Source organism: Peromyscus leucopus, chromosome 3 (assembly GCF_004664715.2).
Source record: "Peromyscus leucopus breed LL Stock chromosome 3, UCI_PerLeu_2.1, whole genome shotgun sequence".
Lineage (NCBI taxonomy): Eukaryota > Metazoa > Chordata > Mammalia > Rodentia > Cricetidae > Peromyscus > Peromyscus leucopus.
The window spans coordinates 72,978,564-72,997,208 of record NC_051065.1 but is presented as its reverse complement, the minus strand read 5'-3'; the positions used below and the strand labels follow the sequence as shown (position 1 = coordinate 72,997,208).

General features: G+C 44.2%; 1 protein-coding gene across 1 annotated transcript in view; it reads left to right on the top strand.

Annotated features, from left to right (window-relative positions):
- The first annotated feature begins 8,706 nt into the window (after positions 1–8,706).
- Scrn1 (secernin 1) overlaps positions 8,707–18,645 on the top strand; it is a 66,294-nt gene continuing 56,355 nt past the window's right edge. The window contains exon 1 of the mRNA XM_028864125.2: positions 8,707–8,965. The gene's annotated coding sequence lies outside the window, so the exon portion shown is untranslated. The remainder of the gene's footprint in view (positions 8,966–18,645) is intronic.

Sequence of the window (18,645 nt, the reverse complement as noted above, 5' to 3'; positions counted from 1 at the left end):
TATAACTCTATAACCGTCTACACAGTTACAGGACATTTTATTTTATTTCCTCAAAAACAAAGCCCCACATGATCTGCAGCTCCTGTCCATGTTTACAGATTCCCCCAGGACTAAGCAGCCACCAATCTGCTCTTTCTGTGGATTTCAAGCATTTACAATAATTCTTAGAGTTCAACCCTTTCTTTCTATTCAAAGTAAGAATAGGTTATCAGCCGGGCGGTGGTGGCACACGCCTTTAATCCCAGCACTCGGGAGGCAGAGGCAGGCGGATCTCTGTGAGTTCGAGGCCAGCCTGGGCTACCAAGTGAGTTCCAGGAAAGGCGCAAAGCTACACAAGAGAAACCCTGTCTCGGAAAACCAAAAAAAAAAAAAAAATAGGTTATCTAAGAAACTCATTCGATAGTAGTTTCCATTTTAAATTTTATTTTAAGATAAGTACTAGTTGAAATTTAAAGGTTAACTAGCTATGAATCCTGACCCTAAGGACTAAATCACTCTACACAGTGAAATGTCAGACTCTGCATGTAGAAGCACTAGGACCTGTGTGTGTGTGTGTGTGTGTGTGTGTGTGTGTGTGTGCGCGCGCGCGCACACACACATATACAGAGAGACAGAGACAGAGACAGAGAGTACACATGTACACACACACACACACACACACACACACACACACACACACACACACTTTATGCCAGCAAGGAAGGGTTAGGATAAAACCTGAAGTTCAGTTTGAAGTTTGACTGGGTTTTGATCATTGAAAGACTAGGTCTTAGCAGCATCCCTTCAAATTATCTGTACAATTAGCTAAATTCATGAATGACTCCTGTGCTGGTTGGAATGAAACTTGTCTTCTGTAGATTCACATGTTGGAACACTTGGTCCCCAGTTGGTGGCGCTCTTTGGGGGGCTGTGGAATCTTTAGAAAGCAGAGCCTTGCTGGAAGCAGTAATCACTGGATGTGCCCCATACAATGTAGGTTGGATCTTGGAAACCTGACCTGAGCTGTGAGGGAATGAAGAAATGATAGACAGACATGGAAAGTTGGAGTCAAGTTGTCTGTGAGCTTTGATGGAGCCACACTTAGTATTTCCACAGAGAAGTTTCTCTGTGTGTTTACTCTGTAGAGCACAGGGAGGGGCTAGCTACTCTTGCAGGAGGTCTCTGCAGGTGAGCCATCTCGGGCTGTACACACCCAGAAGGAAGAAGCTGCACTGGTTAGTTTTTATCAACTAGTCAGTCTTTTGTAATCACTGGTGCTTGGACCAGAGGAAGAAGGCTTTGCCAATTTCCCATGAGTCTGAGGCCTTGGTCCTTGTCATGGCTGTGCCCATGTCACCAATACATATTCACTCAGGATCTTCTTCCCTCTGCTCCGTACAGGGGTGGGTTCTGAGAGTTATGGCTTTGCCCCACTTCTTGTTTGTTCTTTCTGCTTCCTGCGTGTAGATGAGGATGTGATCTCTCAGCTTCCTCTTCCAGCCACCTACTGCCTCCCCTGTTATTATGGACTCTCCTGAAACCCTAAGGTCAACTAAACTCTCCCTTCCTTAAGTTGGTCATGGTATTCTATCTCAGCAACCAAAAGAAACAGACCCAACTCCTAAAGGTGAAGCAGATAACAAGTGTGTTCTTAAAACTAGGCCCAGACTATTTATGAGCTATATTTTGTTTTGAATTAATTATGAACCATTGATTAAAATATGGCCTTTCGCCCAATGTAATTTACGTCTAAAAGGCTTGATGGATTATTTAATTCCTAAATGTGATTAAAAATAGAGTTTAACAACAAATGCTTGTGTTCCCTATGTTCAGTGTGCACAGTAATTCTGTAAATTGCTTTAAGGGCATCCTAGAGGTCTGTTGCTATGGTAACCGTCTAAGCATGGTCCTAAGCATGGTGGGGGTAAGATGAAGATGGGTGGCTTTTGAATCTTGACTAGTGCTGTTCTTTCTCATCTTTCCATGGCGTCACTGCCAGCCCCTTCCTTTGAGTCCTCTAAGCTTGCTCACAAGACAATTGTGAGGCTTTCTGGCTTGCACCTAACTGCTGCCTTCACATGAAGTCATTCGGCTCATCCTCGTCAGATTTGCACAGCGACAGGTCTATTTTTCTCCCCTCAGCTATCATACATAAAGGAAGCACTGAGCAGAAAAGACCCCCTACATGCTTTGTGCGAAACGGGTTTCTAACTTGCCTGTATTTCAGACCCTTAAAATCAGAGCATAGTGGTTTTTAGATAAGAAAAGGCCAAATTGTCAGGGATAAGTTTTAAGTAGTCAGTGTGGGTACTCTTCATTTATGACCATCTTTTAAACTTGTTTATATTTCTCAATATACTTGTCTGTGTGTAACCCTTATATTCCCTAAACAGCACATACAATAAATATATGCATACAAAGACAGTCTCTGTGTCCTCAGGCTTCACATCTATGGATTCAAATAAACAGGGTAGGTTGTTCTCTCTGGTTCTTTTCTATGTCCCATTCCTCTCATATTATGTGTTTGCTTCTAAATCCCTAAATATATTCATATTATTCTAATACTGGTTTTAAAGTACTTTATATGTTAACTCCATTATTTCTTTTAGTTTTAGTCTCTTCTTATTGATTACTATGTTTTCTCCTTGTCTTGTAATTTAGATGCTAGATTTGTTTTATGTTGATTGTTATTGCTGGGAATGACAGGTTTTTAGAAACTCCTTTCGGAGGTGCAGGACTTTGTTCAGCTCTGGGGCTTTGTTACGCTTCCTCTGCAGGTGGGTTGCAGGCAGTGTCTAGTGACTGTTCGCACAATCCACAGGAAGAATGTGTTTCGTGGACGTGTGAACACTTCCTGGCATCCTGTGACTTCTGGGACTTACTTAAGCTCCCCAGTAATGGCCTTCCTTGTCAAGTGACTCTGTGCCCAGCCTGTGCATCTCACCTCCCGCATGCACAGCAGATGTCCAGGTGTTACTTCCAGGGAGCCTCTTGAGAAGCTACAGTGCACCCAGCTCTTTCCTCCTTATTGGCTCCTAAGTAGAAAGCTGGAGCATTTTCCTCCTGCTTTGTCTGTTGTCCACTGTCTGACAACAGCAGGTTCACATACTTTGCCTGGTTGTCTGGTTACTTAGCCTGGCTAGCTGGTTTCCTGGAGTTTCCCTTCATGGGCAGATGCAAAAGTATAGACAGTAGTCTCAATGCCTCTAAGGAACTCAACATCCCCAAACAGACTCAACCAGAGCTATTATTTTAAGAATATCCTCAACATACTAATTCAACAAGAAGTATTTATCTCACATCCGTGCTGGAGACAGCTGCCTCCTCAACTAACACAGTCAAGTAGCCATGGACGGAAACTTTGATGGTATGGTCCAAAGTAAAACTTTCTCTTCGCATGTTATTTATGTTGGTATTTTGTCACGGTGATGGAGTTCTGTGTAACAGGAGAAATGGAAAGGAACTGCCTTGTGTGAGTTTGCAGGTGTAGCACTCGAGTGTGCCCGATCTCATCTGAACAGCAGTAATGTCCTTTCTGACTCATCCACAGCCTGCATGTGCTTGATTCTTGAGTAACAGGAGCCACGGGAAGGGACTGAACACATTTGTTTGCGCTGTTCCTCTTTAGTGCTGTAAGGAGGTCCTGGCAAATGCAGATCAAAGAGAACTAGAGAGCACATACATCGGAAAGGAAGACCTGCAATGTATTTGAGCTCACCATGGTTTCACAAAGAGAGAATTCGAACCAGTGACCTAACGTGTATGTAAGTGGTAAATGACACTTCACAAGGTTACAGTTTGCTTTTTGTTGCTGTGATAAAGATCATGTGCTGGTTTTTGTCAACATGACACAAACCTAGACTCATCTCAATTGAGAAGATGCCATCAAAGACTGGCTTGTAAGCAAGTCTGTGGGGGCAATGATTGATGTAGGAGGGTCCAGCCCACTGTGGGTGCTGCCACCCCAGGTTAGGTGGTCCTGGGTGGTATAAGAAAGAAGGCTGAACAAACCATGAGGAGCAAGCCAGGAAACAGGGCTCCTCTATGATCTCTGTTCAGTTCCTGCCATAACATCTCTCAGTGATGGAGTGTGACCTGGGAGTTGTAAGATGAAATAAACCCTTTTCTCCCCAAGTTACTTTTGGTCATGGTATTTTATCAAAGCCATAGAAGCCCTATGGAAGACAGAGCATAAGGAAGAAAGTCCATTATGCAGGGAAGTCAGAACAGGAACCTGGAGAAAAGATCTAAAGAAGACACCATAGAAGAATGGTCTCCTTTTGGTTTTGCCTCACAGGAATTCCTTATGTTTGAATCCAAGTCAGGAAATACACCAATCATTGATCAAGAAAATGCCCCACAGACTTGCCAACAGGCCAACAGATGGCGGCGATTCATCAGCTGAGGCTCCCTCTTTGCAGATGATTTCAGCTAAGTTGATTAAAGCCAACTAGCGCAGTCAACGAGTATCATCCTTCATGATAGTTTGAATTGAGTATTTCTTGGGTTTTTTTGTTTTGTTTATTTGTTTGTTTTTGAGACAGAGACTCATTTTTTGTAGCCCTGGCCTGGATCTTGCTATGTAGACCAAGCTGGCCTCAAACCGACAGAGATTCACCTGCCTCTGCTTTTCGAGTGCTGGGATTAAAGGTGTGCCTGACTGATTCATAGTCTTTTGACTTGACAGTGAGAGTGATACACACGGACTAGAAAGCACACTTCAAAGCTGAAGTCTCTTTTCCCAAGCTGTGATCCTCAGTATCAGCTCCCAAAGTGACATTCAGCCAGGCCTTGATGATGTAGGCCAGGTGTAGTTAAACGTATTTCCTACTTATGATTTCTTTTGGCATAACATCATTTTAAGTGAAAGAGCAGCTGTGTACAAGAGTCAGTGGTTGGACAGGGGAGATGGCTCAGTTGACATAATGTGTGTCTTGATGACGTGAGAGCCTGTATCCAGATCTTCAGGACCCACATAGAAAGCCGCGTGTGGTGGCATGTACCAGTAATCTCAGTGACAGAGAGATAGGAGGTGGATCCAGGCAGATCCCTGAAAGCTCAAAGGCCAACCTAGTCTACATGGCCAAGTTCTAGGTCAAGGAGAGACCCTGTCTCCAGAAAAAAAGTTGGGGGGGGGGACAGACAGCACTTGGGGACTAGCACCCACAGTTGTTCTCTGACCTCCATGTACACACCAAGCATGTGTCTACCCACACCCACACAACACACACATGTGAGACATCGAGTGCTTTAAACAGTAGTGACAAACAGGAGTAGAGCAGAAAATTAGTAGTTATAAGAGCATCAACAAACATGGGATACTTACTAAACAAAGTCTGCTTAAGACTTGCTGCTGGACACTATAAAAATCTGGGAAAATTAAAAGACAACTTACATGAATGGAGAAATATGTTCATATATTAGGAAACTCAGATTAAGATGGGAATTTTCTCCAAAATCAGCTGGATATTAAAGGTAATACCAGTCAAGATTTTAATAATAGAAACTGATGAAAAGATTCCAAAATTTATTGGGAAGTACAAAGTACCTAGAACAACCAAAACAGTTTGAAAGAAACTGAAGTTGGAAGACTTAAGCTCCCTGACTTTAAAACTCACTAAAAAGCTACAGCAACCACGAGAATGTACTGTTGACATAAGATAAATACATGGAACAATACAGCCAAAATAGATTTGTATTTATACAGCCAATTGATTTTTTTTAACAACAGCAAAGTAACTCAGTGGGAATAATCAAATGGTATTGAGCAACTGAATACTCACATCTAAAAAGTAACTGGCCTATTCTTCCCTTTCACAGAAATGAAATGGGAATGGATCAGGGTCCTAAGCAGAAATTTAATGCTATCAATCTCTGCATGCAAAGACAGGGGAAATTCTTGCCATCTTAAGTAGGCAAAGATTATGTGTATGAATATGTAGGGTGTGTGTGTGTGTGTGTGTGTGTGTGTGTGTGTGTGTACGTACACATGCCATGGCACACATATAAGGTCTGAGAACAACTTGCAGGAGTCTGTTCTCTCCTTCTACTATGTGGGTCCTAGAGATTGAACTTAGGTCATTAGGTTTTGAAGCAAGTGCATCACTATTTAAGCCAGCTCACTGGCCTCTGTGTATGTTCTTAACAGTAATCCAAGTGGGGAAGAGAGGTTATATCAGCAACAGTTATGATGTTGTTGAGATTGTACATTATGCAGTTTCCCAAATAATTTCCATCTTAACTGCTTATCTATAACACCAGAAGTACACCCATAGGGTTTTCTCTAAAGAGTTTTTATGAATGTCCCTCATGACAATGCATGAAGGTTAGACTCACTACTGTACCCCTACCTTCCCTTTTTGGTCCTGGAGAAGAAAAAGCTTTGCCTACTTTGTGGAATAAAGTGCCATACAATGCACTGTTATTTACCAGCTCTCAGGCCTCTGAGCATGCCGGATAGACTATAATTGACTATGTGACAATTGTATGTTATTTAGGAGATTTTTGTCCATGTAGACTAGCTCACAAAAGCCTTGTAATTTGCACACAGCTAGACTTCACATGATTAGTAGAGACCAGTGATTAAAGAAAGCCCTAACTGATATTTCTGGATGTTTTTTGTATCTGTTGGACTGTTCTGTTCCCTTATTTCTATTTATGTGACTTAACTGGCAGCAGAATCTGTCTCTCCTATACAAAGCCAAGGGGAAAAAAATGTCTTATTGATGCTTCATAAGTGCTACTAACACCAGGGAACAGTGTCTCTGTGCAGCTTTGGAGATAAGGGAGACACTTCAAACAGCAGCAGCTAACACCATGGACACCATGGAACAGTGTCTCTGTGCAGACTCTGGAGATAAAGGACACACTTTCAACAGCAGCTGTCAAGGTTTGATCCACAAGGAGAAGCAGAAGGCTGGACAGAATGCAAGTTCCTTGGCCTCAGCTCTGTAGACTAACTTCAGTAGTTATGGCAAGATTCTGATGTTGATTAACCACACACATTAGGCCACAGTTCTTTGTTTGGAGTAAATAAACGATAAGGCACCTTTGTGTTCCAAGTCTGTGAACCAACTGTCTGTTCTACACTGTCCACTTCCATTCCCTCATCCTTTCCCCACTGTCTGCTCACTGACCCGACAAGCTCCAAGTACACACACAGTTAGGAGACATGGTAAAAAGTCTCCTTTCCTAGCAGCCAGTCACCCAGCTCTCCTCCACTGTGGAATCCCCAGTTACAATTTCTTATGACTCCTTCCAAAGGTAGCCTATGCATTTGCAAAGGGAAGTACAAGTGCATATATTATTTTCTGCACACACACACACACACACACACACACACACACACACACACACACTGGCAGTCCATGGAAGTCTTGGATCAGCACTTACTTATTAAAGGATGTAATTGATATAACACACTCACAAATACAGAATGAAGGAGTGCCGCTGCCTCTTCACCCACCAGGAAAGGGGTGGGGAAAGGTCCAGACCAGGTCACCAAGCCATGGCATCTGGAAGACTTCCACCATCCTAGTGGCTGTGTGACCCTCCCCCCTCCATTCCTAAAGCATTTGGTATCTTCAGAGAAGACCGTGCTCATCAGGCCAACCCACCCCATTCCATTGGTCATTAGCCAAATGGCCAAATTCCCACCACACACACACACACACACACACACACACACACACTGTTCTGCACCTAACTTTTCCCTGCTTTAGTCTTTTATTTGGTATAGGTTGGAAGTCTTGTATCAGTACATAGACACTGTCCTCATCTTTAAAATATTCTGGATAGCATTCCATGGTATTTATAGGCTGAATTTTATTCAATCTTTTAATTTATTTTTTGAGACAAGGTGTTACTATGTAGACTGGGCTAGCCTCCAACTGGCGCTGCTCCCTCAGCCTCCCTAAAGATAGGATTACAGGTGTGTGTCACCACACTGACATTCACTTCTAGCCATTGCTAGTACAGATCATATGCCACGGAGGACCTCCTGCTCATTTCACACTGTACTCTTCCCTCTGTGGGATAAATTCCTAAGGTGGAATCAGGTGAAAATCTACCCATGTTCTTATTTTGAGAGATATTGCCAAATCCCTCCATAGAGGCTATAAAACTTCGATTTGTGTTCCTCTGATTATTGGAAAATGCTGTAGGTCTTCTCCCGCAGCGGATCTACTGCCTTTCTTTCTTTGTGGACTTTCTTCTCATAGTTTGATACGGCCTTTTCTTATCAATCTATTCAAGGTCAATCGAGTCACGGCCCCAGATGCACTGTCAGTAAGGTGGGCATCATCCTCTCACCCACAAAAAGTTTATTAACCCTGGTGTGGAATCTTGGCTTTGTTACTTGCTGTATACCCTTGGTCTACAAAGTGTGAGCATGGTGCACAGTCTGGCTTAGGAACACGATCGGTTAAAATCAGGGAACAACTTGGACACAAGAGTCAACCAGCTGCAGAACACAGATCTCTGCAGGGAATTCTCCCCTAGGCAGCAAGGCCCAGACAAGCGACCAAACACCAGGGTCAGTAAAAATGTTGCCAGGAGGAAGCTGGGCCTGGCTCCTTAAAGGTCTGTTCTTCCCTTTGAGAGAGCGCAACCAAGAAATAAAAATCTAGAAAGGAGGTAGTCACTTTCTGATTGAGTCCCGCCCTCTCTGCTGCTCTTGGGGGCTTCTGGTCCCCTCCCTTCCCTGGCGGGGCAGGCTCTGAGGCCGTGACAGTCAAACACAGTCTAGTCCTGGGGCCCAGGGCGCAGGGAGGCGGGAGGGTGGGCCCGCAGTCACGTGACCCAGCCAGCTGTTAGCAGGGGGCTGGAGAGCTCGGAGTCTGGAGATCGGGAAGCGCCGGCGGTGGCCTGCTCTACTGCTGCTGCAGCCCCTGATGCAGACGCAGTAACCCGACCGCCGCAGCGCTCCCAACTCGGCAGTCTCAGCATCAGCACCACAGGACCCGGCCGGAGCCCGCTGCTTTAGCAGGTGAGCCTCAGGCTACGCGGGGAGCTCGGGGCGCGGGCTGCTGCTCTTTCCCTGGGTAGTCACATTTCCCATTGCCGTTCTAATGTCCCGTGCCTCCCCTCCCGATTGCAGGCCGGGAGAGAGGAGAGCAGTTGAGAGGTGGCCTGGGTCGGGCGTGACTCAAGACCAGGGACTGCCGGGGCAAAGCTACTGCAGCCTGGTCAGAACCCGCTCCTGCTCTCCACCCCGCATCCTTCCCGCATCTCCCTCTCAGTCTTACAACCCCCGGGCTGATTTTCCTGTGCGCCAAGTTGCAGCGCCGGGTGAAGTGTCTCGTGCTTCCCCGGGCGGCTCCCAGGGTTTCGGGCTGGCGGGCGCGGCTAGCCCAGAAAGCCAGGCTCCTTCCCGGTGTAATGCACCTGCGGCGCCTGATGGGGCTGCTGCCTGGGCCGCCCCCGCAGAGTCCCGGGGTCCGCGGTCGGTCCCAAAGGCCAATGCACTGGGACCTGACACTGCTCCCCCCGCCCCCGCCCTCGGCATCACCCCTGCATTGGAGTTGGGGGTGGGGTGGGGTCACAGCAGGTGTCTAGACCCTTGCTAGCAGTCCACCCCAGTTTACCTTTATCTCCTCGTTTTGTTATTTCTGTCCCGACATAATTATTTAGCAACAACTGTGAGGTCTACAGGGCGAGAGGGATGCTTGAATTTTAGAGAATCGGTTAGAACTTAGGAATAAAAATGTCGATCACACCCATTTGTATTTAAGGCAACTTATTATTTTCTGTCTCCCAAGCTGACCTAGTAGGGTTCCGTTAAATAGCATGTTTTTTCTGTGTAATTGTAGCTTGTTAAGTGCCTCTTCCTGGTGTGTGTGTGTGTGTGTGTGTGTGTGTGTGTGTGTGTGTGTATGTGTGTGTGTATACTGTGCTTCACGCCTGCCTAAAAGATCATCGCTTGCTGAGGAAACCTATGCTAATTCAAAATGGCAGCATGAAAAATCAGGCCAGGCGGAACCCTAGCAGACCACAGCCAACAGCAGCCGCGGGCCCCTGACTTGAGCTGCGGAGAGAATCAGCGGGAGGAAAGGCTCTCCTGGGTGTAGGCCGGGAGTGTTCTTAGAGCTGGTTAAATTTGAGGGAGCTGCAGTGCCTGGGAGAGCAAGTGGGAAGTTTGGGGATCTGCCGCTGTTTTCCCTAACTTGTCAAGAGCTGGTACAAACCTAACCGAAACTCCGTTTTGATCTGATTTTCTTTAGGCTCCTTTCAAGTCCGCTGTGCAGCTTACAACTGTGCACAGCTGACATACTTTATACCTACAAGTGGCTCTTAGGAAGGGCGGGTGTACAGTGTAAATATCACCGGAGAACTGTACGCATAACAAATACAGTGAGTTAGTTTCTCTAGGAGGACTGACTTAGCATGACAGCACCCAGGCCCGAGGATGATGATTGCAAATTCTTGAAAGGTGACTCATTTCAGGATTTTTTTTTTTTTTCTCCATAAAGCAGCTTATCTTTCCCTTTTCACTGCAGGGCTGCCAGCCATCTTGAATTTTAGGAAAGAGGAAGTGCGGGAGGAAGCAGGTGCTTTGGGGGATCGTGAACAGAGAGGAAGATGATTCCCAAGGGTTAGGGGTGGCAGAGCTGGAGGGAACCGATTGATTGAGCTTGCCGCCGGCTGCAGGGCAGGCTGCAAAGCAGGATGAAATGGATAACTGAGCTCGTGCCTATGGCTGCAGCTGACTGCCAGGACTTAGCCAGGTCTTGCAGCTTTCCTGTTCGGAGTCCCACAGGCCTCATTTTCCGAAGAGGCGAGCAGATTGGGCCTGAACATCTGAGCAAAGGGAAGCAAACTATCAAATTTAAAAACTCAGGTGTTTAAGGGATTATGCCTCCTCCTCCCCACAGTCCCTCTGTAGGCTAACCAGGCCGGTTTAACTTTATGAAGGTGTCCACCTTATGCTCAGCCCACTTTTTCTAGCGATGACACTGCATGTCTATGTAGGAACCACAATTTTAGTTGTAACCAAATCTCTGAGGTGGGAAATAGATCCTTTGAAAAAGTGGTAGCTTGTCTTGTGTTGGTGGACAGCTATTAGACGAATTTATTTTTCAAAGAAACAGAAGTGGCCTTATGTAAAAATACTTTTATGTAAAAATAAATGACAAACCTGTTTTTAAATAACCGTAGAGCTGTTCTGTAGCCGGATTTTTCTGTAACTTGAATTTTCTGAGTTGTGAATCAGTGACCCTGGGTCCACGAGAGCAGAACTAGGTCCTCTGAATGGATTAGCATCCTGTAGGGTGGTGAGGGGATGGAAATTCTGCCATTCTGTTTTCCCAGCCAGTCATCACAGAGAAGAGGGTAGCACTAGACGGGGAATGGAGCAATGAGTTGAAACAGTCGGGTAGACAGGAGCCAGGTATGGAGAGACGCCACCGTGAAGACAGACACAGCCGTGACATGTGCCACCTAAAACTGTTGGTTGTATTAGAGCATGAGTGTGAAGACATATTGAAGAAACTGGAAATAACAAGCTTTAAAAGTTTGTAGCCTTAAGCCAAGTAAGGTTTTAATCCTAGCATTCAAGAAACAGCTGGATCACTATGAGTTTGAGGCCAGCCTGGTCTACATATTGAGCTCTAGGCCAGCCAGGGCTACATGGTGAGATTTGGCCTCACAACAAACAAACAAACAAACACTAACCTAAAAACAAAAGCAAAAGCACAACTTGGGAATGTAGTTCTGTAGCAGAGCCCTTGCTTAGACAGACATGCATGAGGTTTGCTTTTGTTGGAGAACAGGAAGCGTAGAAGTGAGTAAATATGATTTTAAAAACTCACGGGGGCTGGAGAGATGGCTCAGAGGTTAAGAGCACCGACCGCTCTTCCAGAGGTCCTGAGTTCAATTCCCAGCACCTACATGGTGTCTCACAACCATCTGTAATGAGATCTGGCACCCTCTTCTGTGTACATAATAAATAAATAAATCTTAAAAAAAAAAAAAAACCTCACGGAACTTCTAGTTCCACGCTGTCTAGTATGGTGAACATTGACTTTGTGCCTTTTAAGCATTTAAAATGTAGCTAGTCCAAAAGAGATGCCTTGTGAGTGTAAAATTTGTACCAGATCTAAAAAATTTATGTGAAAAAGAATGTAAAATTTGTCATTAGTAATTTTTATATTGATAGGACATTGATGTAATATGTTATAAATATTGGATTAAGTAAAGTATGTTATTACAAATGTTCACCAGCTTCTCTTTACCTTTCAAAATGTGGTTACCATACAGTATTAACCTTATGTGCCCATGGCTCATGTCTGTCTTGTATTATATTGTTGGGCAGTGCTGGTCTGGGTCATTGTAGAGTGGAAGGTTAGCAAGAGGCTCCTGATATTGCTTGTAACACTGGCTATAAAGAGACAGGAGGAGGAGGAGGAGGAGGAGGAGGAGGAGGAGGAGGAGGAGGAAGATCAGGTGGAGACTAAACAGGATGAGTGATTGATGACATTGGACGAGAGGGAAATTTGTGGTGGCCATGAACAACTCAGGAGATTCATCTCTCTCTCTCTCTCTCTCTCTCTCTCTCTCTCTCTCTCTCTCTCTCTCTCTCTCTTTCTCTGTTTTGTTTGTTTGTTTTCTGGTGCTGGGAATCCAACCTGGAGCCTTGTGCACATTGGCCAGGGCTCTGTTTGAGTTTCATTTCCGTTGTGATAAAAATACCCCAGTGGCAAGCAACTTAAGGGAGAAACGGTGTGGGGAGGTCGAAACCACGCAGCCTTGAAAGAGCCGGTCACGTCTCATCCACACTCCAAAGCAGAGGGAAATGGATGCGCATGCTCACTTGCTTGACTGCTTTTACTCAGCCTGGTTTTGTTACTCTTATACAATTCTGGGACCCTTGTCTAGAGAATGGTGCCACCCACACTGGGCTGGGTCTTCTCATGTCAATTAATTTAATTAAGGCACTCCCCTACAGATCTGCCCATAGGCCAACCCAATTCCTCACTGAGACTCTTTTCCCAGGTGTTTATGTCAAGTTGACAAGTACAGCTACAACCACAAACTATTCCTGAGCTATGCCCCGGCCCTAGGAGATCTTTTGAAATAGAATAAGCAGACTGTGCAGAGTCCCTTAACTTGGAGCCCCTGGAGTGGATGCTGGCAGATATTATGGTGCTTAGCAGGGATGGACTGCTAATACTCCTGTCTTGTCCTCAGTCTAACCTGTCAATCCTGATCTGGCCATGTTCACATGTCCACAGGAGGGGAACTGCAGCCCAGTGCAGAAAGGGGCCTGAACTGCAAGTTGGAGTGCCTGGGTCCTAGTGCTGGCCCTATTCTAGTCAGGTGTATGTCCTTGAACAAGTCACTCAGTTCTTGTTTTGTCTCCTTTGGAAAAACAAAACGAGAATCTGCCACCTTCACATGGCCTGCTCTTGCTCTTGCTGACTGCATGGACGTTGACTGTGTTCTTGCTGCATTCAAGGATGTCTGGGTAGAAGTCTGTAGTCTGTCACACAGACTGAACACAAGGCCTAAGCATTTGAACTGAGAGGACTGTTTCTTGCCGTCTGCCATTTCTCTGTACCTGGTGACTTCTTGACTCCTTTCTGCTCTTGTGTCCCACGTTGTCCAACTAGAGGGTGAAGCCACAGTAAACAGGCTCACAGACATGAGGCTGCAAGCCGAGCACCAAACACGGGGCCTACTTTCTCCCTTAGTCTGAAGAATAGAGTAATTTACACTGTAGTGTAGATTGATGGATAGGCCCAAGGTGTCATTTTTAGCTCTAAACTACAATTAAGTAAATTAGATTTTACCAAATTATTCAATTATTTTCCCCACTCCCTGGTCAAGAATGAGTATTACCAAATTTTAAACACTTTGTAACCTTTTATATTAAGATGATTGCTGTATTTTAGTTTATAGTTCTTCAGTAATGGGTACAATTGAATTTCTTTTAGAACATTTCTTGACTCTTTGTATTTGTTGATCTGGGATCTAGACTTTGCATATTTTCTTTTTAGAAGTGGGTTTTTCTTATTGATTGATAAGAATTCTTTATAAATTAGGAAAATTAGCTTTTTTGGTGGGTGTTACAAATGTGTTTCCCTGTATTTTTTTTTAAAATTTTGTCATATGAATTTTAAGTTATGTTATAAATAAGTCTGTAATATTTCTCTGTTTCTTACTGAATAATTTATTCATTTTTTTTGCTTGCTTCCTGTGACAGTTAGTTTTAATAGTCAACTTGACAAAACCTAAAGCCATCTGGGAAGAGAGTCTCAATGAAGGATTGTCTAGATTAGGTTTGCCTGTAGGCAATTCTCTGGAAGATTGTCTTGATATCTTAATTGATGTGGGAAGACCAGCTCACTGTGTGTGGGCGGGGCACTATTCCCTGGGTTTGGGTTAAGAGTGGAAAAATTAAGTTGAGTACTAGGCATACATGGAGTCTACCTGTGACTACCCGTTTTAAGTGCCGGCCTTCCCTTCCCGACCGTGATGAACTACTATCTAGAACTGGAGGTAGAGTATAAATCCTTTCTCCTTGAAGTTGCTTTTGTCAAGAATATTTTTTACCACAGCAACTGGGATGAAACTGAAACACTTAGTAGGCTTTTGCTTCTTTAATATTATTTTCATAATTTTAATATGCATCCAGACATTGTGATGTTACAATTTTTAAAAACAGCTTAGACTTGACAGAGTCAATGATTTTCAGAACCTCTAAGGCATCCTTTCCCTCACTTTCAAACAGATGTCAGCGCCATGCACGGCTACATGTCGGGACCCTCCAGTCTGTTCTATTTGGGTCAAACCATCCTAAAACCGAAACTTTGTCATGTAGTTTAATATCATGCAGGGCTAAACCGACTTCATTGATTTTTCACTTCTGAAACTTCTACATCAGTCTCCCCTTTCTTTTGTAGATTTTGGGGGTGCTCCAAGAACTGAAACGAGGCTCTGAGCATGCACTCCATCACGGAGCACTCAGCCCTCAGGTCTTCAAGATTGTTTTGGACACACTTTGCCGTAAAGCCCTATTTAAATGTTGCTTGCTGCCATGTTGAATCTACAGATTCATTTAGGGAGGATTAACAGCTCCGAGTAACACTGGATGTTTACAGCAAAGAACTGGAACATTCCCTGCCCGTTAGATCTCCTCTGTCCACATAAAATCTTACAATTTTGTTTATCTCTGAGGTCGATCAGCCACAGCCTAGTCCTCATGCCTCTGTGAGGGTGCTAGGCATAGCCTTCTTCTGTCCTGTACATCTCTTCCTCTCTCCCTCCCACACTCATCCCCTACCTGAGCCTTATAAGAGCTTTCCTCTCGGCGGCGGGCGGCTCTTAGACATGGTTACAAGGTTCCTGTTGGTGGCATCACCAAGGCCACATGCTCCCATTCCCTTCGTAGCAGGTGAGATTCCTGTGGTCCAAGAGGGTAAGAACTTAGGTGTGTGTTAGTCATCTCTGCCTGTCTCCACTCCCCAGCATCACTCCCCTGCATCACTCAGGCTGTCTTTCAGTCAGGATGACAAGATGATAGCCCAGCCCCACCTGAACCCAGGAAAAGGAGTTTGAGGTAATTCTTCTGTTCTCACTGACTGTATGCTTAACCTAAGTCTCCCTGTTCCTCTGCTCCCTTGTGTGAGCAAGATGTCCGGAAAACTCCCCAGGGATTTGATCATTGTTGAAATCAGGTTACTACCCTCTCTGGTCACACAGGCACACCTTCTCTATGGTCACACAGGCATATTTTCTCTCTGCCCACACAGGCACACCCTCCTCTCTGGTCACACAGGCACACACTTCTCTCTGGTCACACAGGCACACCCTCCTCTCTGGTCACACAGGCACATCCTTCTTCTAAAGACAAAGACCTTGAGAACACCCTGGCTTCATGTCCCCTGAGCTGAACATACACTTGTGAGGGGTTATAGGCTCGAAATACATGTTGGCAATTCATCTGACTGAAAATTCCTAATTAAAATGTAGCAATCAGGAGCTGAGTATGATCTTGAGGCCCTCGTGTGTTTTTTGATTGTATTCAGTAGTGGCCTAGTGACCTGAAATATTTAATGGAATATCTTAAAATGTCTTTCTTACTCACCGAATTAATCTGATTTTTAAAAAAATTGAAGGACCAATAAAGGAATATGGCCTCACTATTTAAAAAAAAAAAAAAGGTTAAGGCTGCATAACCAGATAAAGTGAAATTTAAAGTTTCTGTTCTATATTACACCTTTACGCTCAACTCTGAGTTATAGTCTAATCCTTTCAGGTCACTATCTGTTTGTCTATGTATATATCTATCATCACATATGCTTGCATTTCTATGCATATTTATATGTATGTGTACACATGTTTATTTTTGTGCATATAATACTAATATATGCACATTTAATATAGAGATTATTTTTTGATAATAAAACTGGAAAAAAATTGTTAACGGTAAAACCCAATAAATAGTTCCAGCACTAATAGATAATTACAAGAAGTTTTAAATTTCATTTTGTTGATTGTAAAATCATCTCATTTCATACCAGCAAGATCTGTATTATTTATATACTAATATACATTATTTTATGTCTTTTGTAGAAAGTGGATATTTAAGCCATTTGCTTTACTGTGAGAGTAAATTCTAAGCTTCCATTTTAAGAACAATGGGGAGGATTGTTTTTAAAGCCCCAGTTTACAGAGTTACAGGTAGTGTTTCAAATCACACTAATGGCCAAAGATTAGAATAGACAGCACATTGTTTAGATGGAGAGGAAGACAGATGGTGGGATGGGAAGGTCGTGATTCAAAGCAACCTGCCAAATCAGTGGACACAGTGACAGCAGTGTTGGGAAGGAGATCAGAAGGGGATGAAAGGGCCTGGAGGTGGCTTTCATGGTTGCTCTTGGTGTTTCCCATGGAGCGGGCTCTAGGCAATGACCAAGGGCCTCTGCGCTCTCAAACACACTTCTCCGCCTTTAGCCCTAGGACTCTGTTCTTAAGGTAGTCTTTTTCTTTTCTTTCCTTTCTTTTTTCTTTTTCTTTCTTCTTTTATTTTTGAGACAGGGTTTCTCTGTGTAGCCCTGGCTGTCCTGGAACTTGCTCTGTAGACCAGGCTGGCCTCGAACTAAGAAATCCACTTGGGATTAAAGGTGTGCACCACCGTGCCTGGTCCGGTATTCTTTTTCTTAATGGACTTTTTTTCCAAATGGATCTGCATATAGCTATGTATGATTGACATCATGGTCCGTGTTACATATGAAAAACTTAAGATATTCAAGAACAGAATCCAGAACGTGGGTCTGTCTGACTCTCTGAAGCAGCCTTACTGTAGCTATAAAGTAATTATCCTGACACTGTGTTTCTAACTCATGCCATTAACGTCTTACATTCTTTCCCTCTCTGCTCTCACTCCCCGTTCCATTTGAAAAAAGGGGGAATTACTTTCCAACCTGCCATGTATAAGAGAATATCTTCCTTTGAATGAACTTGATTTGACCATATTTATCTAATCTCCCTGGCCTGGGTCCCACTTAAATTGTGTGTCCACTCCTTCCTGAATTAAATAATAATGAAAAAGGTTGTACTCAGTTTATTTCTCCTCTTCACTTCAGAATCTTTTTAAAATAATTATTTTTATTTTGTGTATGAATGATTGCCTGCATGTACGTAGGTGCACAAAGTGCATGCGATCCCATCAGAGACCAGAAAGGGCGCCGGGTCCCCTGGAGCTGAAGTTACAGACGTTGTGAGTGGGTGCTGGGAACTGAACCGGAGTCCTCTCTGGAAGAGCAGCCAGTGCTCTTCACTGCTCACCAGTTGCCATCAGAGTCTCTCCCCTGTCACGAGGCCATAGTTACCAGCTGCAGTAAATTGAGTGACAAATTACTTTGTTGCAATTGTTCCACTGAAAACTTGTGTGGTTCCAGGTTTTTCGATGTCATGTGGAAACACTGGAAATGCTTGGAGAAAATCCACTAGAGTACTGTCTGTAGCCCTGTGCACTGTGTACCTCTTCTCACCACTCTTCCCATTTCCCTTACATTTCCTGAGGGTTATTTTCAGCATCTTCTTAGATAACAACGATTTAAACCATGTCGTATTCGTATTTGTGTGAACTCTTGTCATTTCAGTAGCTTTTGCCCCTATGTATTTCCTAACTTTCACACACACACACACACACACACACACACACACACACACACACACACACACACACGGTGGGGTATAGGAAAGGTAGCCAGACCTGAGTCTCTACTCTTCCCATAGTGCATGATCATTCCAAGCCAAATGAAAGTCCCTTCCCTATCCTTCCTGTCCCAACATTTCTTCAAGAAGGTATTTGAAGGTATTTCAGGGTGAGGACACCCCCTAAATTGTAAGTACACACTGTAGGCAAGCATCCCTTCCAGTGGATCAGCCCAGTGTTTCCTCTAACCTTGTAAGAATTCTAAATATGTGCTTTGCTTTTATATTTTTATATTTTGGACTTTGGAGACAGGGTCTCACTATGTATCTGCCAACCTGTGATCTTCCTGTCTCAGCCTCCTGAGTGCTGGGATTATACGCATGCACCGCCAGCCAGCCTTACTTTTCTTGAAAGGTTGCCTGTTCTAAGACAATTCAAGAATCCACAAATGGAAAGGGGGCAGTAGAACAGACCTCATGTTCCTGCCCATCACCTAGCTCAGCTTT